This window comes from Megascapheus bottae, chromosome 5 (assembly GCF_031878675.1).
Source record: "Megascapheus bottae isolate mThoBot1 chromosome 5, mThoBot2.hap1, whole genome shotgun sequence".
Lineage (NCBI taxonomy): Eukaryota > Metazoa > Chordata > Mammalia > Rodentia > Geomyidae > Megascapheus > Megascapheus bottae.
Genome location: NC_143513.1, coordinates 45200372 through 45214767, shown reverse-complemented (window position 1 = coordinate 45214767; position 14396 = coordinate 45200372). Strand labels below are relative to the sequence as shown.

Sequence of the window (14396 nt, the reverse complement as noted above, 5' to 3'; positions counted from 1 at the left end):
TATATATGAAGACAAGTCTAAGGAATTTCAGTGAAAGTTGTTGGTCAATGGATGCTGGAGATAGGGAAAGAGAAAGCAACAGAGAAAGTGAGTTATAAGATATGAACTTCTGAAATAGGATAAAACTTTTTGGTGCAATTAATACACATTGACAAAAAAGATGACAGGAAAATAAAATAGCCTAAGAGGGTGTAGTTTGTATGTATGAAAAGAGAATATATTATGAAGCCTGTTGAAACTGTTTTTACAATAGTGGTGGTGGTTTAGGGAGAGTGATAGAGAGTCAAGGTTTTTGGGGCTACATTGAATACTATCACAATAAAATCTCATCTTGTACAACTAATATATCCAAATGACAAGAGGAAAAATGATGTCTGTTATCAACCAATATCTAGAACCTCCTTTATTTTAAAAAGGAAGGAAAATTACATATGGGAGTCTCTAAAAGCCATAGATTTATATAATCATATTGTACAATTCTAGTTAGTGAGTTAAACAGTAAAATTCTTAGTACAAACAACTTATGTTCTTTTTGAAGCCTTAGCAAGTCTTCTTTAAGTTAGGAAATTTGTATCTGTGAAAGTGAATATGGGTTATGTAGTACATTTAACACTGGATTTGTTTAGTAAGAGGCAAGCAAATTGGAAATTAGTGATCTCTAGCACAAAAATTGGTGAGACATGCATTTTATGACATGTATCCTTAAAAGACTGTGAAGTCTAGAGAGGGCTTACACTTCTACTAGCAGTTTCTGTAAGATGCCTATATTAATTTATTTGCTGTGCCTTAATGGATGTAGAAAATGTGGGTCATGTAAAGAAGAAAGCACTTCAATACAATCGGATTTTTAAATATTTAACTTGGATACCCTAAGAAGTAATAAACCAAAATCACCCCTGCTAAGTCATATGTAAAAGGGGTGGGGGATGGGGAAGATGGAGCTTTTCAATGCCAGATGGAATGACTGAACACATCAGAATGCACAGCCCTGTGCTCTCACTCCCTACTCCGCAGCCCATGGGAGATATTTCTAATTAGTTCTCGTTCCCTGACAGGCTCCTGGTCTCTCCAGGATCTGCTCCACACAGCTTCTGTTTATTGTTTGTCATGGGCATTCAGATGAAACCATTGTGCTGTCTCTGGATGTAACAGTTAATGTGAACCCAAACTGAAAATGACTCGTGGGCATTACTGCTTGGAATTCAACAGTAGTAATGGGATAGCAAGTTGAAATTTCAAGTCAGCACTACCATGATTCTTAGCCTGATGTGACTACTGCAAAAACTCCAGCAGGTTTAGAGTAATCACCATGGTGGGCTGAGTGACTTGAATCTCTCTCCCTATGTTACTGAGCAGGATGAGGTCCACCAAAACACCACGTAACCTTCAGGACTTCTTTTTCCATTCTTTCTATTTCTACCCATTCAAGAAGAGTTGCCAGATGTTTACCATTTCAAAAGAGAAGGCAGATTTATACAGGCCTTCTCATATCTCCTAATCTTTGGACTTCATATTAAATAGAAGATTTGGCAGTGAGGGGCTGGAGGCAGCTGCTCTTTTTTGTACTTTCCTTACTGAATCTGACCCTTCTGATAAATGTTTTAAAATAATATAATTGGACTGGGAGTTTGGCCTAGTAGTAAAGTGCTTGTCTAGCATTCACTAAGACCCCAGTTTAATTCCTTGGAGCCACATACATACAAAAAACCGGAAGTGGTGCTTGGATCAAGTGGCAGAGCTCTAGCTTGAGAAAGCCCAAGAATAGTGCTCAGGTCCTAAGTTGAATCCCCAGGTCTGGTAATAATAATAATCACAATCATAATCATAATCATAATCATTTCCCTGTCTCCACATATTTCTATTCTGCCTCAAGTAAGTCCCAAATTATACTTTCAAACACCACCGTTGAACTTATACAAAGCCGACAATCAAGGGGGAAGAAGGTCCTAGCGGCAGACATGGCCCCAGGAGAAGCCCTTTAAAAAAGATTCCTCTGTTCTGTAAGGATGTAGCTGTTTTCCTTAATGTGAGAGTGGCCAAGAATTAATTCTTTTTTTTTTTAAATAGGAGCTTCATGCTTTATTTCCCCAGTGACATATTTAGAATTTAATATAAACCTGCTTAAACACCAAATCCAGAGCTTTTAGGTGATTCCGTCAAAAATGTAACACCTCCAGCTGGCTCTCAACAGAAATGTCCACTCCTGGGCCCAGGTTTTGGGAGTTTTCCTGCTTTAAGGTCATCAGCAATGTCTTCAGTATCTTTAGGTGTCAGATCCTCATAATAGTTGTCATTTACTTGAATTATTGGTGCATTTACTCAAGCCCCTAAACATTCCACCTCTGGAAGAGTGAAGTTTCTCAGGTGTTGGCTCCCCAATCTTTATTCCAAGCGTTTTCTGAATGGCATCCAGTATACTATCAGAGTCACAAAGCATGCAAGGTGTGGTGGTACAGACTTGAATGTGGTATTTTCCAACCAGCTTTCAATTATACATTGTATAAAAAGTTGCAACTTCATATTCTCTCATTGGAGGTACTTGTAAAACTTCTGCAACCTTGTTCATAGCAGAGATGGGCAACCACCCATTCTACCTTTGGACTAAATCCAGGACTGGAAGTACAGCTGCTGCTTTGTGTCCTTCTGGATAGTTTTTCACAATCGCTTCTATTCTCTTATAGTTTACTGGTGTGAAATCAAATGGAGTATCTGGGTTATTCTCAGGAGTATCTCTGTGCACAAATAAGGCTCTTCCAGCACCATTTTGTACAGATGACTTAGGCAAATTCCTTATTTGTCTTACTCACTGGGTAATGAGGCTGGCCGCTCTGGCCTGAAATGCCAGGGAGAGGAACATGGCTTCTTTAGTGGTAGTACAGATTGAAGTCAAGGCTTCACACTTGCAAGGCTAGTGCACTGCTACTTTTTTTTTTTTTACCTTGGTTATTTTCAAGGGAAGATTTCACTTTGTTTTCTGCTGGGGCTGGTTTGTGCTCCTCTGTACTGTTGGGGATGAGAGATATACAACCATTAGTACCTCCTCTGTAGCTAGGAAAAATAGCAGGCCATTGATTGAGATGGAGTCTTGCATTTTTTTCTTATTAACTTCTGGGCTGGTCTTGAACCTAGATTCCCAACTCCCAAGTAGGTAGAATTACAGACTTGAGCCAATGGAGCTTAGCTAGGTATTTGTTTGTTGGTGGTGGTGGTGGTACTAGGGGGTGAGCTCAGGGCCTCTCTATCACTATACAGGTGTTCTGCCATGCATTCAGCTCTTCTCCTTTTAAGATAGAGTCAGTTTATGACAAAGTAATAGTGTTTACTGGCTAAAGTAAGATTTGTGTAAGATTTGTTTTTTGTGTGCATCAATAAAATAAAACATGAGCCACAAAAATATCAGTGCTACATAGATAAAGCAGGAATTATAAAAGTGTGGTAATGATTGAAAAGTTTGGGGTGTTTACAAAAGAAAAGGAAGTTTGCCAGACTCGGTCTCATGGTTGAGAGGAGTGGCACATGCCTGTTATACCAGCTTTAGAGGAAGCACCATGGCTGAGCCTGTCTGTCATTCTCATGGACTTGAGGGAGCACAAGTGGGAGCACTGAAGCCCTCAGCCAGTTTGGACTTCAAAAGTAATTGAAAGGAGCTGGGGTTGTGACTCAAATAGCAGAAATGCTTTGAAAATATGAGTCGCTGGGTTCACTTCCTAGTATTATCACTACCAAAAAAAAAAAGGAAAGGAAAGAAATGAGTGACTGTAAAGATTCACTGTGGTGGCTCTAAACAATTAGCAGACCACTTAAGCCAATCACTTTCAGCTTTCCCCTTTTAATTAGAAGACAATTCACTCTTTGCAATCTGGTCCCTTTGACATTTAATTAGTGCTTCCAAACTCTAAAGGATGTTATCAGTCAACCAAGAGCAGCAGCAAGGCTCATTTTCATGTAAACAGCACAAGGGTGGGTCTTACAATAGGAGGACTACTCTTTGTAGGTGTTAAACATGCAGAATTTTTTTCAACAAAGACTATTTATTCCCTAGCTTTAATGTTGCTCTGACTACCATTGTTTTTTGTTGTTGTGGGTTCTTGTTTTTGTTTTTCAGTTTTAAAGTTAACTGGGGGAAGTCTTACAACTTAGTATAGGGGCAAAAAGATAATTTTTTCCTAATCATTACAAGTGTCATGTCTAAACATTTATGTAATAAAACAGATTCATATAAGAAAATTATAACAAATTAATGTATTTTTATTTTTATCAGCATACATTAGCTGTATAGGGGGGTTTCATTGTGATATTCACACACACACACACACACACACACACACACACACACACAACCTGCCTTGCAGAAGAATCTGGTTTCTATAACTCATATTAGAAGAGTAGACATATAGAACATACATGGTTTTCTGATCAGCCTGCCCCCTCAATTGCTCTCCCCCTTCTTAATTTCAATAGATTTCATTGTTCTGTTTCCATATATACAAATAATCTACGCTGACCCTGTTTTTTCCTCATTCACCCTCATTATTTTTTGAGGGGAGAGGGTCATGGGGCTTGAACTCTGGGCCTGCTTCTGTCTCTGACCTCTTCGGCTCAAGACTTCTCCACTTACCACTTTCTAGTGGTTAATTGGAGATTGGAGTCTCATGGGCTTTAGTCCCTGGGCTGGCTTTGAGATCTGATTCTCAGACCTCAGACTCCTGAGTAGCTAGGATTACCGGTGTGAGCCAGCAAGCCCGGCTTTACCTCATTTTGTAGCCCTCTCTCCTCCTGCTGGTACCCAGTAACCAATTTATTTCATCCTGTTATTAAATAAATAATTTATTAATCACATTATTTGGACATTCACAAATGAATGTCCAAAGACTCAAAGAGAATGGCACCAGTCATGCATCACAGGGTGATAGCTGGTCAATAGCAACTATTGTTGCAAATACCTGTTTTATATGCCACAGAAGTCCATCAAACTTGGAAGGAATGGAAGATTCCTGTCACCTAGGAATGTCCATAATGGCTGTAACACAGCAGAGCAAGGGATTATTCTTGTATGTGGTGATGTTCGTGGCAAGTCATATGAAAAGATAGTATATATAACTACATAGTGCATAAGACTCATTCATAGTAATTAATGACTGTTACTGGTTTATATATTTATTTACTATACATACTATACTCTACATACATACTATGTACAAAAAAAGATATCACATCATTTAACATTCACTAGTGGTAAATTGTAGATAGACTGAAAGGCTGGGGATACAGTTTGTTGGAGAAGGCCCAACAAGGGGTCTGAAGATGTAAGTCTCAGACCATGAAGTGCTATGTGTGAAGGACTTCAATCTTACATAGTACAAAATGATTAGTAAGTTAAGGAGATGGTTCTATTCAGGCTATTTCCATGGGGTGAACATTTTCTAATGGAGATTTTTCATGGAGAAAACACTTTATTTTTCATCATCATCATCATAGTTGTTGTAAAGATGATGCACAGAGGGTTTACAGTTATATAAATAAGGAAATGAGTATAATTCTTTTTAATTTTTCAGCTTTATTTTAGTGTTGAGGTAGTGTACAGAGGTGTTGCAGTTACAACCATCAGGTAGTAGGTACATTACTTCTTGAATATTGTTACCCTTTCTCATGTTTTTCTCCCATTTTCCCTCTTCCCACCCCTCCCACTCATCTTGTTTTTCCCTTGCCTTCCTTTTTTCAAATACACAAATAAACATATATACAATATACCAAGTACCAAAGTGAGAAACAGTAACAACATGAGATAAACCTTAATGGGAAAGAAAAAAAGAAATAGCTTCACATAGTACATTGAGAGCAATAATGACAAAGATAAACCTCTTGTTTCCATATCTTGGAATTCATTTAGCTTAGCCTCATCCTATATGGACATATGTACATAGCTTTTGAACGATTATGATCTTCTGGTAGGAGAATCCTAAACATATACTAATTGTTACAAATGAGGGAAATCATTGAGTCTATGTTTCTTTGGATCTGGCTTACTTCACTTAATATGATTTTTTTCCAAATCTTTCCAAGAAATGAGTATAATTCTTGCCGAACATTATGACTCCCTCTCTCGTTTTCTCCAGCTATCTTTCCCCGCCTCTCCCTCCCACCCCAAGGGTGTATAAGTCAAGTGAGTCACTAAGGAATCATGATCCTCTACTCAGGGTCCTACCTGGAAAAGAAATATGAAAAAAAATCACAAAAGTGGGAATGTTTCTTCTAACATTGCTGCTTTCCTTGGCACAGAATTCCCAGTTCAACATTCTGAGTTTTTTTTCCCTGTTTATATCAAGGAAGTTAGACAAGATACTGAAGGTATTCAGGTACTCAGACATGCACCCTGATCAGAAGAGCACTGAAGAGTAATGGTATCAGCCACTACTGCTTGCTCCTGTGTGAAGAATTTCTCTGGCACCTCTCATGCCCCTGACCTTAATTTTGTCTTTCCATATCTTCTTGGGTTCTCTGCATCCCAGGCTGACCATCCGTCTTAATTTGATGACAAGGGAGGTGTCTGTCTAGTTCCTCTCATTTTTCCTGAGACTTGAACCTGCTTGACACTATTAATTCCCAACAATATTAACATTAATGTCTGATTATGTTCTTGGAGAACCTTGTCTCTTTGTTCTCCTCTTGCCAATTCCTTAGATGTCACACCAGGCCCCAGCCCTGATGAAATATTGGGAATGCCCAGAATGAACAGCTTTCCTGGAATATCATTGCTAACCTTGCCTTTCTGTAGCAACCCAGTGTTCTCGCCCCATAGTCTGATTGTTGTACCACTGCCTAGGCAAGATCTGGTTTCTGTGATTCCAGGTTGGGTGTGAAGGAGAAACTATAAACTCACCCCTGAGTTGAACTGTGCATTCTTGGGCAGTCAAGCTCTTACCCACCAGTAGCTACATCCTATATTCTAAATCAGGGTTTGAAAACATTGGCTTCAATGGAGTAGTTGGAATAATAATTCTTCTTAACCCATTAGCCTTGAAATGAAGTAAATAAATTTTACATTGTACCAGAAGATGTGCAAGGGGTAAAATATGACTACATTTACATTTCTATGAAATTATGAGATCAGATAAACAAGCTCCATTCGGATGTTCGGATCTAGAGGCACACAAAATGAATAAAATGCAAAACATAACTGATATTGTGGAAGTAATCCAGCACAGGTAATTTGGACTAGTTCTGTATAAAAAGAACTTCAAGTAAATCCAATTACCATCATGGTGGCCAAGATGTGTTTTCTGGTTGAACTTCAGAGAAAACGAATGCTCCTGATCCACTAGGGCTTTTCCTAGACAGATATCAAATGAAGAGCAGATTTTAATCTCTATAACAAATGGCTTTAATCTAGTTGGTTATGTTTGTTCCATTATTATGAATTTAAACAAAATTAAACTGAGCCAGGAAACTTAATAATACCTTGAATTTATAGACCACTCTACTTAAGATAACTCCCTTTTCCTTTGGTCCTCACAAACTCAATTTACTTCTGTCTGATGTAATTTTCAAAGTACAGCATAAGATTTACCAATTACTTTCTCCTCCTTTCCTAGTAAATTTTAGTAGCATTTTCCCCCACAGTAATCTTTTGCAATTACATAGTAATTTCCATATAAGTCCTTCAAGTGTTTTGCAAACATTAATTAAACTTTGCAATACCCCAGCAAGAGAGAGAACTAGCTTTATACCCACGAGTCCTCCTTATGCTGAGATGGTGGTTGGAATGACATTTTTTCCTGTCTCTGTGAATCAGCACATAAAGCTTTAACCTGTGGGTGGAGAAGATGTGCTGATTCTGCCAGAATTACAAATGATACCATGATGCTTCTGCTTGCTTGAAGGAAGATGGGGTGACTTTTCCTATCAATTAAGCTGCTCTCTTGCCGAATATGAAAAGGTATTTTCATCTTTTAGTTAGTGATTGGAGCATTATTACAATAATATTTTGAAGTCAATTCAAATTCAATGTGCTATTTATTCTATTCATAAATATTATTTTAGTAACAGCTTGAAATTTTATGTCACTAACCAGATGAAAATGAGAAATGATCACACAGTACACAATTAAAGAGGTGTTCATTTCTAGACATGTAAAGATCTCATCCCATCTTATTTATATAATTCATTTTATTTTGTTTTATTTGGTGCTGGTCCTGAGGTGCTGTCCCTAAGCTTTTGTGCTCAAGGATAGAGCTTACCACTTGACCATTTAAGTCACACCTCCACTTCCAGCACTTTCGATGCTTAATTGAAGACAAGAGTCTTGTGGACTTAACTGCATGGGTTGGCTTCAGCCTCGTGTGTAGTTCACTCCTCACCCTCAGCCCCCTGAGTAGCTAGGGTTAGAGGCTCTCATCCCATCTTTCAAATGTGGAAATATATCTTCAGTGTAAAGACAACAGGAAAATGGAGAAATGCAGAAAAGAAGAAACTGGCTGATTGATTCTGTCACTGAACCCCAGCCCATGAGATATGGAGAGAGAAAATTATTTGGCAAATAGTTATCTTCTCTGTTATACTAGATTAAAATGCATGTGGGATTTGTGTGTGTGTGTGTGTGTTGTGTGTGTCAGTCCTGGGGCTTGAGTTCAGGGCTCGGACACTGTCCCTGAGCTTCTTTTGCTCAAGGCTAGACTGCACCACTAGCTATATGTTTTTTTTTTATTTCTTTAAAACATTATCTTATAAATTATTAGTGAAGGCTGCCTGTTTCCTGGTATAGTGACAGCAAAGATGGTACAGTCAGGATATAGCACCACTCTGACAAATCGACCGCTCCAGTCTTACCCCAGCCCTTGAAGCTCCAATGATAGAAACTGCCAGCCCCCTGTAATGCTTTCTTAGTTGTCAACTCTGACTGTACCGCCTACCCACTGGAGGAGCTATTTAAAATTACTGTGACAGCTGGGTGCCTGTGGCTCATTCCTGTAGACCTTAGCTACTCCAGAGGCTGAAATCTGAGGACTGAGGTTTGAAACCAGGCCAGACAAAAACGTCCATGAGACTCTTATCTCCAATTAATCACCAAAAGTGCCAGACATGGAGGTATGGTTCAAGTGGTAGAACACTATCATTGAATGAAAAAACTGAAGAACAGAGGACAAACACTGAGTTCAAACTGCCAAACATGCACTCTCTCTCTCTCTCTCTCTCTCTCTCTCTCTCTCTCTCTCTCTCTCTCTCTCTCTCTCTCTCTCTCTCTCGATCTCCTTCTGTGTCTTTCTGTGCCTCTGCCTCTGTCTCTTTCTGTCTCTCAGTCTCCTTCTGTCTCTCAGTCTCCTTCTGTGTCTCTGTCTCTGTCGCTCTCTCTCTCTCTGTGTCTCTGTCTCTCTCTGTCTCTCTGTCTCTGTCTCTCTGACTCTGTCTCTCTCTCTCAGCTAGGGTCATGCACCTGTGATCCCGGTAACTTAAGAGTCTTAAGAGGAAAGATTGATTGAACCCAGGAGTTTGAACCCATCTCCAGCAATAAACCAAGACAGAAAAGACAGCCCAAACTCTAAACAATCATCCCTGAGGACCAAACTCTTGCAAGCGTTTCAAGTGCTGCTGGTCATTGTTCACCCAGTCCTGATGAATGTCTCTCTGGGAGCTACTATGGAGCTTCCCAGGAGTCCAATGAGGTGCTCAGCCTTTCCTGCAGGAGAATGCCCATGGTGATAGGACCACCAACGTTGCACAAACTCAGAAGGTATTTGCACAGGCCATTTTGTCTTTTCTTTTTTGTCCCCAAGTGAATCTTGAACTCAGTATCTGATGTTTTCTAATTCCCCATTTTGTCTTTTATAGTTCCTATCTTTGTCATGTTGGAAAGACTGCTGTTGGCTTGAAACATTGGCTAGAGGTAGGGAGGACCTGCTGGGCTGAACTTGTTTTCAGCTTACAGGTAATAGGTATTCCTGCTGGGGTATTGTCCCTGGCACTAATGTCCATCTTGTATTTTGCTGGCCACTTCCATGATGACATTCTAAGCTTGGATCCCAGGAGTCTGTGTTGAGACACAGAAGTATAGCAGAGGGGAATGATCTTAGATCTGAAAACAGAAGGCAGACGCTATAGTAACTTAAAGGCCAATGGGTCAAGAAATATGTGCTATAAATACAGCTTGCAGAAATACTGCAAAAACAGCAGCATCTGGGACTAGCCCAAAGATGTTACCTAGGCTAGCACTTAGTGAAGAAAGACATTTCATTTTTCATTCTTGTCCCCTAGATAAATCTTTTGATAAGGCAGATTTTTTTCTACATGCATCTGAAGGGCAAAGGTATGCAATATTAATTGTGTGGAATGGAGGTAGGTGAAGTTTAAAACTACAGTCCTTATAGCACTAAGTGGTCCCATAGAACTGGAGTGACTACATGTTGAATCCCAAGAAAGCCATTTCCTTTTCTGTTTTATTAAAATCCTCATGCTGATACCAAGATAAAAAAAATTCAGTTTGGTTCTAGTCTTAAGCATTTAAAAATATCTCTTCTTAATAAAGAACTTAGGGAATAATAATAACCAGCAAGAATTTGCGAACAACTTAGTTTTCATTTATATTTATTTATGTGGTATCTTTTATTCATGGCAAGTAATAATGTTTTTCAATTTGTGGTAGTGATTTAGGGCTTCTTTATAAATTACATTTGTTTAAGAAAATGTTAAGTTGATTTAAAGAGACAATAAGAAAAAAGGATCTGCACATATATAACAAATATTCTGAAGGGGATGTATGACTTTAGCTTAAACATTATTCTACCTGTTATAGAAATGAACAAAATTTTTCAAAACATGTTGTTATCAAGTTGGCATTAAGGCCAAGGTCAGAATTTTTTTTATATAAATGGTTAAGTAATGAATATTTTCTTCTATTTAAGGTACTGATATCTCACAATGTTGTCCAGTATGAACCTAACTTCTTTGTTTAGGACATTCTTTTGCTTCAGCCTTCCACACAGCTAGGATTATAGGTGCATGTCATGATACTAGGTTATAATCAACCTTCCTGACTATTTGTCTATACCTTTTAATGCTGGAGATTGAACCCAGGGTCTAGACTATGCTCTGCAACTGAGCTACATATATCCAAGCCTAGAGTAACTTTGATCTATTATCTATCTATAAGTTTGTCTCCTCCTTTTCCTCCTCTGTCATAGGACTTGAACTCAGACTCTGCATGCTATCCCTGAGCTTTCTTACTCAAGTCTAGAGCTCTACCACTTTGACTCACAAAGCCATTTCTGGTGGTTAATTAGAGATAAGTCTCAGACTTTTCTACCTGGGCTGACTTTCAACCTCCATCCTCAGATGTCAGCCTCCTGAGTCGGTAGGATTCCAAGCATAAGCTACTGGTGTCTAGCCCCTCCTCCCTTTTTGTGTCACTACTGGGGCTTGAACACAGGGCCTCGGATCTTTTTTTTTTTTTTTTTTTTTTGCCAGTCCTGGGCCGGTCTTCGTGCATGCTAGGCAAGCACTCTACCACTAGTCCAAATTCCCATCCTGGGCCTCAAGATCTATGTTAGCTTTATCAATCATGATTATTGCCTTACCACTTGAGCTACACCTCCACTTTCAGTGTTAAATGAATCATTGGAGATAAGAATCAAGATCCTCATATCTCCGCCTCCTAAATACATAAGATTAGAAAGGCGAGCCACTTGCACCTGGCTACTAATAATTTTTTTAAAATTTTATTGTGGGAGTAATGAATAGAGGGGTTACAGTTGCATTCATCAGGTAGTAGGTAAATGTATATACAATACACCAGGTAACACATGAGATTAATCATAAGGGAAAAAAGAGAAAAGAATTAACATAGTACATTAAGAATAACAATCATACAAGATAAACTTCTTATTTCCATATCCTAGAGTTCATTTCATTTAGTCTCATCCTATACTACCTTATGTACCTAGGTTTTGAGCTATTATGATCCTCTGCTGGGAGAATCCTAGGTGTGTACAAATTATTACAAATGAGGGAAACCATGGAGTGTATGTTCCTTTGGGTCTGGCTTATTTCACTTAATATGATTTTTTTCCAAGTCTTTTCATTTCCTTATGAATGGAGCAAAGTCATTCTTTTTGATGGCAACATAAGATTTCATTGTGTATATATACCACATCTTCTTGATCCATTCATCTACTTAGGGGCATCTAGGTTGTTTCCATAACTTAGCAATGATAAATAGTGCTGCAATGAACATTGTTGTTCTAGTACCTTTAGTATGGCCTTGTTTCTGGACATTTGGATACATCTGGCTCCTAATTTCGTTTTCAAGTGGAAACTCCTGAGAATGTTAAGTTACTTAGCTCTATTTCTAGTCATTTCTAGTAAATGACTAAAACTAGGAGGCGCTTTTTTTTTTTTTTTTCTGGTTGGTTGTGGGCCTAGGCATTGTCCCTGAGATCTTCAACTCAAGGCTACTACCCTTCCCCTTGAGCCTCAGTGCTACTTCCACTTTTCTAGAGGTTAATTTGGAGATAAGAGTCTCACAGACTTTTTAGTGCCCGGGCTGGCTTTGAACCGTGATCCTTAGACCTCAGCATCCTGTGTAGCTAGGATTATAGGCTTGAGCCACCATGCCCGGCTGGCTTTTTGTTTGCTTGTTTGTTTGTTTTATAGTTTAAAATAGATTTTGTTAAGATAAATGATTAAAGTTAAATAAATTGGGGGAACTTTCTCTACCTCATATTATGTGGATAATTTGCAATGTGATTCATTTTGTCCTCAGTTGATCAAAATGTTCTTTATTTATTTATATCATGAATTTTTGGATAGTGAATTTTTGGTTGTTTTGAATTTGTGGTTGTTGTCCTTCAAAAGATAAAGATAGAATGATCATTCTGCTTGTAGCCCATGATTCTATTATGAAGATGAGGTATCATGCTAAATGTGTAGCTGATGCAGATCATGCTCTCATGCAAAACATTTGCCCTCCAAAATAAAAACAGCTAAGTGAAGTATTGTAACTGCCTTCAGAAAATTTAATAAAAGGAGAAAAATGGCAAGTGCACATAATCTCCCAACTTTAATACCATTATTGCTAATGCACTTTGGATATATTTTATTCTCTCTCATTCTCTTGGTGTGTGTCTTCTGGTATAGTTATCATTATCATTCTCCATCTGTGTATAATGCTTTTCCTGACAGTGAGTTTCATATTCCCTTATCACTAAATACTTCAGTGTATATTTTTATATCCCAGTTTCCTCAAGTATTTTCCATCCTGGGATTTGAACTCAATCCCTGGGCACTGTTCTTGACCTTCTCTTCCTCAAGGCTAGCACTTTGTCACTTGAGTCACAACACCATTTCCAGCTTTTTTCTGTTTCTGAGGTACTGAGGAATTTAAAAACCCAGGGCTTCATCAACACTAGGCAAGCACTCTACCACTAAGCCACATTCCTAGTCCCTAAGTAACATTTTTAATAACATTTTCTCTTTCAAAGATCCAATCCAGGATTATATATTATATCTAATCATAACATCTCTTTAGCCTCCTTCATTGTGAACAATTCTCTTTCCTTTTTCATGTATGGGCATGTGTGTCTGTATGTTCTTTTGATATTTGAGGCATTCTGCTCTGGCATCCAAACTTGCCCGGAAGTCACAGTCCTCTTGCTTCAGTATTTCTGGCCATAGATATTCTGAAGACTTAATTAGGTTATGTTATAAAATATCACTCAGTGTACATGTGTCTGATTTTGCCACATGATTAATAGCTTGTCTATCACATCTCTATAAATATTGCAACATTGCAACTATTTCTTCCTGTTGTTTAGCAGACAGCTTTCAATATAATTGTTTTATAATATAATTATGTGGTGAACAGCTTCAGACATATGGCCTTTTGCATGTTTCAAACTGTTTTCTTAAACTACAGAAATCGATCAATGAATAAAGGCATCTTTTAAAGTATCCTATGGAAATATTCACGTTGTTTTCCAAAGGCGATGTTCTGGTTGACATTGTCACCAGCTACAATTGAGAGACAGTTTCATGGCAACCTTATAAGCCATAGGACAAATAACTATATATATTTTCTCATTCACTTAATAACCACTTAAAATACCACTTGTGAGGAGTTTTACTTTATCTTTGTGGGAATTTTCACTAAAAAAATTCTTGGAATTTTATCTACTTTTGACTTCACAATGTTCTAGGTATTTATAAATTGATATGTCCTATATTCTTATCTACTGCCCACAAAATTAGTCTAAACTGCTTAATATTCTAGGATTCCTGTCATCTGGCCAGTGTTTACCTTTTCCATTCCACCCCCATGCTCCTTCACCCTCCAGCTTTTCCTCCTGTGTTAGCCTCCATTTACACTCTTTGCAGTTCACTGGAGACAAGATATTTCTTGCCTCTAGGCC

General features: G+C 38.3%; 1 pseudogene; it reads right to left on the bottom strand.

The window, feature by feature from the left end:
* Window positions 1-2121: 2121 nt before the first annotated feature.
* Window positions 2122-14304, bottom strand: LOC150063318 (NADH dehydrogenase [ubiquinone] flavoprotein 2, mitochondrial pseudogene; annotated as a pseudogene).
* Window positions 14305-14396: the final 92 nt, after the last annotated feature.